The following is a 13,045-nucleotide window of genomic DNA, read 5'->3' on the forward strand; positions in this document are numbered from 1 at the left end:
AGTTTTAATCCCATCACTGTGGGAGTGATTTCTTCCTTGCTGCCCTGCATATTGAATCTCTCCAACACTTCATTAACATAATTTTCTTGTGAGATAAAGATCTCATTTTCATTTTGATCTACTTCTATTCCTAAGAAGTATCTCAGAAAACCCATGTCAGTCATCTCAAATTCTTCTTTCATGACTGATTTGAAATTTTTAATGAGGTAGTCATCATTACCTGTAAAAATAACATCATCAACATACAACACAACTATTAGTAAGTTACCATCATTTTCTTTGATGTAGACGGTGGATTCTCCCTCACATTTGTCAAATCCATTTTTCAGTAGATAGGAATCTATCCTACTGTACCATGCTCTTGGTGCTTGCTTCAACCCATAAAGAGCTTTCTTCAATCTGGACACTTTGTGTTCTTGGCCTTTCTTTTCATAGCTTAGAGGTTGTTCAATGTAAACCTCTTCCTTTAACACTCCATTTAGGAATGCCGACTTCACGTCCATTTGGTAAACTTTCCACTTGTGTTGTGTTGCTATGGACAACACTGCTCTCACTGTTTCCATTCTAGCAACCGGTGCGAAAGTTTCCTCATAATCTCTCCCATACTGCTGTTTGTATCCTTTGACAACCAGTCTTGCCTTGTGTCTTTCTATTTTTCCTTCAACATTACTCTTGGTCTTGTTGACCCATTTAACTCCAATGGCTTCTTTTCCTTTTGGTAGTTCAACTAAATCCCATGTCTTGTTTCTTTCTATTGCATCGATCTCCTCATCCATAGCTTATATCTATTTCCTATCCTTAATAACATCTTCGAAATGAATAGGGTCATCAACATGACAATATAAAGAAAAAAAAGAATTCATACCTTCATCATAAATGTCACTTAAATTTCTGAACTTCTTACCTCTTTCATTTGGTGTGCAAGTGCTTGAAGAAGCACTTGAATTTCCTCCTTGTGGTGCGGTTGTAGAAGCACCTTCATTTCTCCTCAAGGGTGTCCCTTGCTGTTATTGTGTTGGCGCTGCTATTTGGGGATGTATCTTAGCCATCTCCTCATCATCTTCATCATGAGACAAACAGTTTTTAACATTCACTGTTTTCTCTATGCTTCCATCCCAAGCTTCCTCCTCAATGAACTGAACATCTCTGCTCACAAAAAACTTTTTGGTAGATGGGATATACAACCTGTAAGCTTTGGATTCCTCACTGTAACCAATGAAAATACATTTCTCCCCTTTGCTATCCAATTTCCTCCTTAGCTGATCTGGAATGTGTGCATAAGCCACACATCCAAAAACTTTCATGTGGGTGACTCCTTGCTTTCTCCCACTCCATGCTTCTTTCGGCACTTTGTTCATCACTGCTTTTCCGGGGCACCTATTCAAAATGTATACTGCATAGTGTACAGCTTCAGCCCAATAATCATTTGGCAAATGCTTTGCCTTTAACATACTCCTTGCCATATCCATGATGGTCCTATTCTTTCTTTCAGCTACTCCATTTTGTTGCAGGGTGTACCTAGCTGTAAATTGCTTATGTATTCCATTTTCTCTACACAAACGTAGAAATTATTTGGAGATATACTCACCTCCTCTATCAGTTCTCAGAACTTTGATATGCAACCCACTTTGATTTTCTACAAGTGCTTTGAAATTTCGAAATTTTTCAAATACTTCACTTTTGTTCTTCAGGAAATAAACCCAAGTTTTTCTAGTAAAATTATCAATGAATGTTAGAAAACATTGGCTGCCTGCAAGTGATGGAGTTTGCATCGGTCCACATAAGTCTGAGTGAACAATCTCTAATGGTGCCTTTGCCCTTATGCTTTTTCCTGATGGAAAACTTTCTCTGTGTTGTTTCCCCAAAATACAACCTTCACAAAGGCTGTCAGGTTTCTCTATTAATGGTAATCCTCTTACCATTCCTTTTCTACTCAACAAGTTAAGACCTCTGAAGTTGAGATGTCCAAATCTCAAGTGCCACAACCAATTCTCATCCTTTGGTACGCTTTGGAAAGCCTCTTGGGTAACTGCTGCAATTACTTCTTTGTTTTTCAAATCTACCCTTATTCTCAGAGGGAACATCCTATTCCTCGTCATCTTCACTTCAGCAATACATCTTTCGCTGGGTGCTCTATCCATGATGGTACATACATCATTCTCAAAGAAAACATTGTAACCCTTTTGAACAAGTTGTCCAATACTTAAGAGATTACACTTCATTCCAGGAACATAATAGACACATGCTATGCTTTTCTTTTCACCTTTCTTTGTAAATATTTTTACTTCTCCTTTTCCCATAAAAGAAATTTTACTATCAATCCCAAGTGTGACTTGTGATTTCACATTTTGATCTAAAGCAGAAAACAAGGCTATGTTTCCTGTCATATGGTTGCTGCAACTAGAGTCTAGAAACCATATATCATCACTGTTTGTTTCAGCCATATTACAAGCTAAAAGCACATTATCTTAGCTGATATTTTCTCTAGTGATATTTGCACTAGATCTATTATTCATATCATGCTGCTTCTTCCTACATTCATTGGCATAGTGCCCATATTTTTTACAATAATAACATTGGACATTGGATTTTTCATACCTTTGTCCTTGAACATGATGTTGTCCACTTTGTTGGCTGCTGCCTTGGCCTTGGTTCTGATTTGGATTGTTGCCTCTTCCTTGAGAATTTGCTGGATTGTTCCTTCCACCTCTATTTTGGCTTCTGCCTCTTCCTCTCTTGTTTCCTCTGCCTTGACCTCTTCCTTTTCCAAAGGACATCTGGGTCTTGAAGGCTTGCTCTAGAGATGGGTTTTCATTTCTACTCAACCTCTTCTCATGTGTTATCAGTGATGCATGAAGTTCATCAACTGAAAAGTTTGTGAGATCCTTTGTCTCTTCTATGGTGGTGACAATCACATTGAACTTTGAGGGTAGGATGCTCAATAGTTTCACCACAATCCTCCTTTCTTCAAGAGTTTCTCCATGAGACCTTATCTGTGTGACCAAACCAATCACATGTGTGAATAATGAGTCAATATTATCTGACTCCTTCATGCACAGGTTCTCAAAATCTCTCCTCAGCAACTGTAGTTTTGTTGTCTTCACTTTCTCCATGCCTTGATACGCTGTCTTGAGAGTTTGCCATGCTTCTTTGGATCTATTGGCTATTGCTATCCTTGGAAACACACTCTCATGCACTGCTTGATATAAAAATACGAGGGCTTTTGAATCCTTCTTCTTATTGCTCTTCAACAGATCTTTCTCTGCTTGAGTTAATATATTAAACTCATCTTCATCTCCTAGTTCTTCAAACCCATATTCAACAAGTTCCCATAAATCTTGTGAGGCAAACAAGGCTCTCATGGTTATTACCCAATAGTCATACATTTCCCCATTAAACTATGGGAGCTGAGTATTAAACATGCTCATTCTAGTGCTGGTGCTGGAGCCAGCCATTCTTGCGCTTTAAACTATGTTTCAAATATTTGACTGTGTATTTAGAATAACTGACTATTTCTTCAGCAGCAACACAAAAAAAAACTTTGAGAAATACCTGGATCCTTTCTTGACTATGTCTTCACTCTACTAGAGAAGCTGTTGCAGCAAGAAAATCCTTCTCTTCAACTTCTTTGACACCTTCAAAGAGCCTGAACAAGCTCTGATACCACTATTGGGAAGTTTATGGTAAATTCTAAAACAAAATCACTGAATAGAGAACAATGCTCTGTTTTTACCACAGGATCAAAAGAATTTGTTTGCTGATGAAGAACAGAGTCTTTCACACACATGAAAATTCCTATTCATTAATAGAACAACCTGTTACAAAAGGATCTTCCTCTTAACAGAGGGATTCACCAAGAACTTCCACTTCCACACAAAAAGAAATTACTCTATTTCAGCTCCAAATTTTTACACTACTGTGTGTAAAAATAAAACTTACATTTACTGCCATAAAAATTTCTTACATTCACATTTTACATTCAACAAAAAAAAACTTCTTCTCGCGCTGCTGCGCATATTACATTTCATACATTGAGATTAAAAAAAACATTACATTTACTGCAGCATTTTCGCACCTCACATTAGCACTGCTGTGAATTTCATTTTTCATTACATATGCAATGAAGAACCCTCGCCCCTTTACACTGTTGTGTGCTTCCACTGTATCTCCTTAAACAACAACTACCAAAAAAAGTGACACACGAGCTTTTCTATTTTTTACATATTACATTGCGTATATTTTTTAACAAAAAAAATGACCATACCTTTCTTTTAATTTGCCATACCTCCATGCATAAAAAAAAATTAAAATTGAAACATTTCACCTACAATATACGAACCAACGTAAATTACATTAATTGCTTCAAGTGGGTGGTCAAACAAAAACTTCACGCAATGTCTAAATGGTGCAGGGCTGTATGCAACTTCAGTTTCAATCAACGGTGATCTGCCTTCCTTCCAATCCAATGGATATTGCTTGCCTAATCCAAACGAACGTTACATCCTGATAAAAAGTGGTTTTGGAAAAACTACTGAGGACACATGTCAACTCAGGGTTTTATCGCGTCCATTTGGAGGAAAACCACTTACTCAGCAAAAGCGGTGCGATGGAGGTTGGCGGTTTTCTTGAATTAAATACACACGGTAGTTTGAAATTAATATTTCAACATTGCATTGTACAGAACCATGGAAGTATCTAGGGTTCGTCCATTTTTCATCATAAATATGTTGCTACTACAAATAAGGCTAAACATGCACACCCGAAATAAAGCACAAAGAATAGTTCCTAGAAGTATCTTCAGATGGGATTGGTGTTTTGAATGCGATTGTATAGTTGTCTAGATCCTTACCAACCATTGAATAGTAGTTAAATTTGGTGGAGAATGGGTCGGCATTAAAATCAATCATGGTAAAGTCTCTGTTGCATTAACATGGGTAATATTGTGGTAGCAGTCAGAGGTCATTTCTTCTACAGTAGTTTGCAACCGCATTCTGACCCCGACCTCATGTGTGGGTCCTGTTGGAAGTCGAGCTATTGGCATAGAGTTTGGTGGTAGAAGAGTAAACCAATCCCTACTTCAAGTTGTGTCGACCCAACCAATATAGAATTGGCATAGTCGGGCGTAAGCCTGAGTCAATAAGAGAGTGGATGACCCCGATCATCAGTTGGGCCCGACTAATCTGCGAGAAATTGGCATAATCTATGTTGCATTCGGAACGAGCAACCGACCTGGCTGATCCAGAGACTACGTAAGTCTTGGGAGTTTCCAATTAGTCGCTCGCCTTTAAAAAAAATTGTTTAGTTTTTTAAGAGAAAAAAAAAGGTTTCATGACAATTTTTCCCTCATGTAAACCATAAGGAGTCGAGAAGCCTAAAGGTATTACTTGAGTTTTTTTTTTAAATCTTAAGAAGAAAAAAATCAAGCTGTCGCTAAGTTATTTGTGTATCAGAGCATGCTTTTGAGCTCTGAGAAAGTCTACAACTGCAAGTGAAGTTGAAAAAAATGTTAAGTGTGTGTTGCTAATATGCTTTGCAGAAGAGGAACTTGAGAAGGGCATTGAATGGATGATGATTGGAGATGAGGCATGAAGGATGAAGGTGATGGAAATTGTTTAGAGACAAGAACCTGATGTAGGAGACATCATTGAGAGTGAGGATACGAGTTCTTATGAAGAGGTAGAAAGAACTCAGGGGAGGGTAGAACCAAATGAACAATTGATTAAGTTGGTCACCAAGGATGGGTCCAAAGAAAAAATGGAAATTCTGATATATGAAGGAAATCTGAATGTGGAAGAGTTGTCGGATTGGATTAACACTCTGCATAAATGTATTGACTGACGATGTTGAGGAAGGCTAGAAGGTAAAGTATGTCGTGACGATGATAAGAGGACATACAGCACTCTGGTAGGATGAGTTGTAGGCGGACCAAAGAGAAAAAAGGAAAAGTGAAGACTAAAAGCTCGGATAGGATGGTGGCTAAATTTAAGAGAAAATTTATGTCGAAGAATTATTAGTTGAATTTGTTTAGGCAACTACAAAATTTGAGGCAGAATTCCATTATGGTGAAATAATATACAAAGGAGTTTTACAGACTGAGTATAAGGGCAGGTCACATTGAAGAAGATGTGGAGAAGGGGACTAGATACACAAATAGCCCAAGATTTGAAATTCAATATGAAATTACCTCTTACACTTGAAGAATGTGGAGGATGCCTATCAAGAAACACTGATGGCAAAAGAAAAATTGGCTAGGAAGCAAAGCCAACACAGAAAAGGAAGAAGTCTAGCTAGAGGGAAATCTTCTCTCAATAGGAGAAGAGTCGAGACTCCAAGAGAGGAAGCAGGGAGTTCAAGCGGTCAATCTCCAAGGAGAGGAAAGTCAAGGGGAGGAAGATTTTTCCAGAGAGGTAGGGTCATAGGTATGGAAGTTAGGTGTTACATATGTGGAAAGATAAGACATTTGTCATGGAACTTTCCTGAAAATAAGGGAGGAGGTCAAAGAGGCGGGCATGTTGGAGAAGTTAGGGATGAGGTGGAAACAAAAAAATTCCAAAGGAATGTAGTCATTGATAGTGAAAAAACTGGTAACTTAGTTTCTGTAAAAATGGTGGAGAAACCGGGGTTGCAAAGGATGACACATCCCACTCCTTATCGGATTACATGGCTACAAAAAGGACATCATATATTAGTCAGTGAACAAAGTAAGGTAGAATTACTCGACAACTACAAGGATGAGGTGTTGTGTGACATCATGCCTATGGAAATTTTCCATGTCTTATTAGGCAGTTCGTAGAAGTATGACAGTTTGGTGCTACTCATGATGGCAGTTTGTTGTAATTGGTAAGTCTCGAACTGTCCTTACATATACAAATTTAATTGAGTTGCCTGCTAAAATTTGGTCATTATTAGATGAATTTTTTGATTTTATTTTCAATGAGTTTCCAAATGCCTTACCACCTGTGATGATTATCAACCATCACATAGATTTAGTCCGAGGAGCTAGTCTACCTAACGGAGAAAATGAGGAAATCGTAAAGTAACTCCTAGGATTGTTGGACAAAGGGTTGATCAGAGAGAGTCTAAGCCCTTGTGTCGTGTCAACTTTCTTGAGTCCAAGAAAAAGGTGGAGGTTGGAGGATGTACACCGATTCCAAAGTTAATGTCAAGATAACTATCAGGTACAAGTTCTGTTTACCCTTCATGGACAACATAATGGATTATCTTAATGGTGCCATATATTTTTTCAAAAACAGATTTAAAGAGTAAGTATCACAAAATTCAAATGAGAGAGGGGGATGAGTGAAAGAAAACCTTCAAAATCAATAATGATTTGCACAAGTGATTGGTTAAGCCTTTTGGCTTGAACAACACCCCCAACACTTTTATGAGCCTCATGAATGAAGTCCTCAAAGAATTGATTGGAAAGTTAGTGATTTTTTATTTGGATGATATCCTTGTGTACAGTAGAACCAAGGATGAACACCTCATATATTTAAAACCGGTAGTAAGAAAGTTGCAGAATGATAAACTTCTAATAAATATGAAGAAGTGCCCTTTTCTTAAAACAAAATTAGTTTATTTAGGATATGTAATTTCTAATGAAGGGCCGAAAATGGACATTGGGAAAGTAAAATCCATTAAAGATTTGCCTTTCCCAAACATCATACATGAGGTGGGAAGCTTCCATTACAAAAAATTTATTCAAAATTTTAGCCACATTTGTGCACCAATGGTAGAGATAATAAAAAGGAGCAACAAGATTTTAAGTGGACAACAACAACAAAAGAAGCATTCCAATTGCTGAAGAAGAAAATCACCAAGAATCCTATTCTAGTTTTTCTTGATTTCGAGAGGCCTTCTTAGGTACAATGTGATGCCAGTGGAATAATGATTAGAGTTGTTTTAGCCAGGATGATAAAACAGTTACATATTTTAGTGAGAAATTGAATGAGGCCAAATAGAAGCATTCTACTTATGACACGACATTTTATTCAATAATTCAGTCTCTCAAGAAGTGGATGAATTACCTTATGCCCAAGGAGTTTATTTTGTACACAGATAACTAGGAATTATGATTTATCAACAAACAAGACATGCTGAACCAAAGACATGCAAAATGGGTTCAGTATATGCGAAAATGTTCTTCTGTTTTAAAGCATATTAATGGAAGTTCTTACAAAGTTATTGATGGTTTGAGCAGGAGATGTTTAATTCTTCAGGAATTCTAAGTTAACACTATGGGATATGAGCATCTCCAAGAATTGTATGAGGAAGATTCATATTTTAAAGAAATTTATGAATCTTGTGAAAATGATGTGATCAGAGATCGAAGCCCATGACTTGAATATTTGGTTTAGAATGGATTGATGTTCAAGAGCAACGAGTTTTGTATTCCAAGAGGATCAATGATGGATAATTTGTTGAAGGAGAAACATAGTGGATGGAGGGCTTGTTGGTAATTTTAACCAGGATAAAACGTATGCACAATTAAGTTGTTTTTATTATTGGTTAGGTATGAGGGTAGGTGTTAAAAGGTTCGTGGATAGATGCAAAATTTGTCAAAATGCTAAGGGGAGACAACAAGATGTAGGGCTATATCCGCCAATATCGAGCGGGCCTTGGGAAGCCATTAGTATGGATTTTGTGTTGGGTTTTCCAAGAACTTAAAGAAGCCATGATTCAATTTCTTTGGTAGTCCACATGTTTTCTAAAATGGTGCATTTCATACCCTATTCCAAAACAAATGATGTTTCCCATATTGCAAATTTGGTGATAAAACTACATGGACTTCGTAGGTGCATTGTCTAAGATCGAGACACCAAATTTGTTGGACATTTTTGGAGAACTTTATGGAATAAATTGGGGTTAAACTTGAGCTACAACTTAACCTATCATCCCCAAACAGATGGGTAGACCGAAGTGGTTGATAGAATTCTATGAAATTCGCTAGGGTGTCTAGTGCATGAGCATAATAAACAATGGGATCAAATTATCGCACAATTTAAACTTTCCTATAATGATTCTCCTAATAGGAGCATATGAAAAAGTCATTTCAAGATTGTGTATGGTATGCATCTGAGAGGTATTTATTAACTCATAAATTTGGGAAAAGGACGAAATTGAAGTGCAAATGCAGAGGAGTTCACTACAACAATGCAGATGATCCACAAGAAAGTTAAAGATAAGCTACATGAAAGGAGTCTTAAATATAAGGAGAGGGTTGATCTCAAGCAAAGAGAGGTGAATTTCAAGTTGGAGAAATGGTTTTATCTCATTTAAGGAGCAAACAGAGGTGAAAATTTCAAGTTGGAGATATGGTTTTATCTCATTTAAGGAAGGAAAGGCTCCCAAAGCTTGAGTACAATAAGCTGAAGCTGAAAAAGATTGGTCCCTACAATTTCCCAATGAAATTTTTGTCAAATGCTTACGAGATCAAATTTCCTCTGGATATGAATTTCCACTATATTTAACATTGCAGACATGTATATTTATCAAGAACTTGGGGGAAAAGAAACATAATAAACAAGAACAGATTCAGTGGGAGATAGAGTTACCTACAACTCATAAGCTACAAATGTTAATGATCCGGATCAAATGCTCATCAAAATAAGAAAAAATAAGAATTATTACGAATCCTTGGTTAAATGGAAGGGTCTTCTACCAGAAGAAGTAATTTGGGTGAGTGAAGCAAAGATTCTAAAGCATGGTAGCACGCACTATTATTGCAGAACTCATGGACCAATGTCATTGAAACCTTTTGTTTCAAAGGAGTTTGGGGCATCACTCCTCATCTTTTCCGACATCAAATTTTTTAAATATCCCTTAGTTATTTTTGACTATGTTTGTGTCTTTATTGCAAAAGTTTCACACTAAATCAATTAAAGGTGAGCCAAGCTCTGTACATTATATTCATTTCTAACCAATCTTAAATTGTGATCAGTCTCCATGCAAGAAATGAATTAATTTAATTGTATGTTGAATGATCTCGTTTAAGTTCTATTGCAAATCCTCATTTTAAAGAGTGTCTTTGTGCTTTCATTACATTTAGCCATAAGGCCCAGGAGATTATGATGAACTGGACTGTATAGTTGTCTAGATCCTTACCACTCGTTGAATAGTACTAAAATTTGGTGGAGAATGGGCCAGAATTAAAATCGATCGGCCTAAACTCTCCATTGTATTCGTGTGGGTAACATTGTGGCAACAGTGTGAGGTCGGCTATCCGATCTTTCATTTGTTCTACAATAGTTTGCAACCGCATTCCGATTCTGACCTCGTGTATGGGTCCCGTCGACAGTCAGGCTATTGACAAAGATTTTAGCGACAGGAGAATAAGCCAATCTCGACTTGACCCAACTGGTATAGAATTGGCATAGCCAGGCGTAAGACCCAGTCAATAAGACAGTAGGTGACTAATCTACGAGAAATTCGCATAGTCGGCGTTGCATTGGTAACGGGCAACCGACCTGTGCGATCCAAAGACTAACTTTTTTGGAGTTAAGCATGGGTAGCTCACCTTAAAAAATATTCATCTAGTGTTTTAAGAGAGAAAAAAAAAGGTTCTAAGAGGAGTTTTCCCTCGTGTAAATTGTAAGCAGGCGAGAAGCCTAAAGGTATTAATTGAGTTTTTGAGTTTTTATTTTATATCTGAAGAAGAGGAGAAAAATCAGGCTCTCGTTGCATTTTCATAAATAAATATTTATAGACAGATAGAGTGTACGAGGAGATACAAATATTTATAGTTCAAATATTTTATTAGTGTTTTGTTCAAAATTAGTATAGATTTATTTTGATTTTAGATCTATCAAGAGTCTAGAGATTCTAGATATACAAGCGCTGAAAGGAATCAAAATTTTCAAGGTGCAAATCTTTCCTCAAAATTTATATTAAAAAATAAATTAACATTTTGAAAGATTTAATCTCTTTAAACACTTGGTAGATCTAGAGTTACAATAAATCTTATGATGATATAATTATCATTTATTTAAAATAAATCTTATGATAATATAATTATCATTTATTTTGTGAAACACTCATGTGAATTTCAACATATATTTTTTTGAAATATATAATTTTAACCCTTAAATCTATTCAATGATAATATTATGATGTGTTAAAAGATATTATGAAACACAAATTAAAAAATATAAATAATTATTATTCATATAATTATTAATATTAAATATAATGTTACAAAAAATATATAATGGTTAATATTATTTTATATACATGAAATTAATATAAAATTTTATAAATGTTTTATCTTTATAAAAAAAATATCTGAAATATTATGTTAATTATTTATTTTGAAACTTAAAAAAGTTTATGTGAGGATACTAAAATGGAAAATGAAAAGATTAAGAGCTGTCTGCATGGGTCAGGATTATATTTAGTTAAATGGTCATTCTAGATATTAATAATGATCTAGATTTTATCAAAAAGCATATTATATGTAAGCTTATTTCTATCCTGGTAAATATGAGACAAAGATATGAGTAAATTGAGAACTTTATCACACAACAGATGTAACGAGCAATTTATTTGCACATGTTACACCATTCTCTTCTAGTAGATTGAAAACTAGTTGTAATGTAATAAGTTTATAGAAGCTATTAGTTTCGTGACCAATTCTAGCTTTAAATGGAACACTATAATATGAAGATATGTATAGAATTCTTCTTAAGCCTCTTATATGAGGGTTCATATTCAAAAAATCTCACGGGAAATCCTCATTTATTTCCATTTCAAATTGAGATTGAGAGATAGATTTTCATGCACCCGTGGTTAAGATTTTAAAATATTTATGGCTTAGAATACACATGTGAAGGGTAATGTCTTTTTGTTTTCAAACAACTATAAGTTTTGGAAAGCCATACTTTAGGGTATGTGAAGGGGTGGTACTTTTATCTTAGAATTTCCTTTATATCACACCAAATTTTGAAGTTCTCTTGAAGATTGCCTCCTCCCCAAACATTCTTCATCTATTTGACCTCTTTCCATACACATTAGAATGTGGACATTTTAGAATTATTTGATATGTAGTTTATTCTTTAAGACTGCATTAAAACCACCATCCTAGCCCATTAAAAATACATTTCTAAGGAACAGCCCATATGAAATCCTTATTATTTAAACTCAACCACATGAATATTTTGTTTTTTTGTTGGAATTTTAATTTTCAAATGACTTTTGGGTATTGTAGCTCTTAACCTTCTATTCCTTCTTCTTTTAGTGGTTGTAGAAAATTTTGGGAACATAGGTCCCTATAGGATTCAATAACCAAATAAACTAGTCCTCTTCTTCTTTGAGTATCACATTGAAACCTTCTAGGATGTATGTGTACCATTTCCATTCCTCTCCATATGTTTCCCCAACACCAATATCTTCCATGATAACCACTATCCATGCTAATTTGTGGGCCTCTATTAGTGTCTAACATTTTGAAGATTATAATAACATGTGTAACATAGCTATTGGATTATCTATAAGAAATTTATGTGCATACCATTGCTCTCTACCCAAAGATGAAGAACAGATTGTGCATTATCACCTTTCTCAATTTGCTAGGTAGATATTTTTGCAGCCAAATGGAATGTATCAATAACAACCTTTGAGATTATTGAGACACTATTTACTTGTCTTTGAGGATTTCTAATCCAATTCCCCATAGTATTAGGGTCTATTTAGCTATATTACTAATTGAACCCGGAAAAATTATTCCTTGAATTAGCCTCCATACATTTTCTGTAGTGATATCCTTTGAAAAGAGAAAGTGATCTTTGAGTTCCCATCCTACAATGAATTTTATTAATGTCATATTTTTTCAAGAGTATAACACTAGCCCATTCTTTTTCTAATACCCAGACTAGATAAATTTGTACATAACAAAGTATCCTAATATCTTCTAAAACTTATTTTCCCATGCAAGCAGTTAATACCCAATAAACCATAATCACTTCCAATCTAATCTTACGAATATACACTAGCCTCCCATGGACAACCCCTATTATATTAGGTGTTTAATTTATTCTTCGATTTCACTATT

This window comes from Pinus tabuliformis, chromosome 9, assembly GCF_031772625.1.
Source record: "Pinus tabuliformis cultivar Carrire ecotype Pingquan chromosome 9, CPIR1, whole genome shotgun sequence".
Taxonomy (NCBI): domain Eukaryota; kingdom Viridiplantae; phylum Streptophyta; class Pinopsida; order Pinales; family Pinaceae; genus Pinus; species Pinus tabuliformis.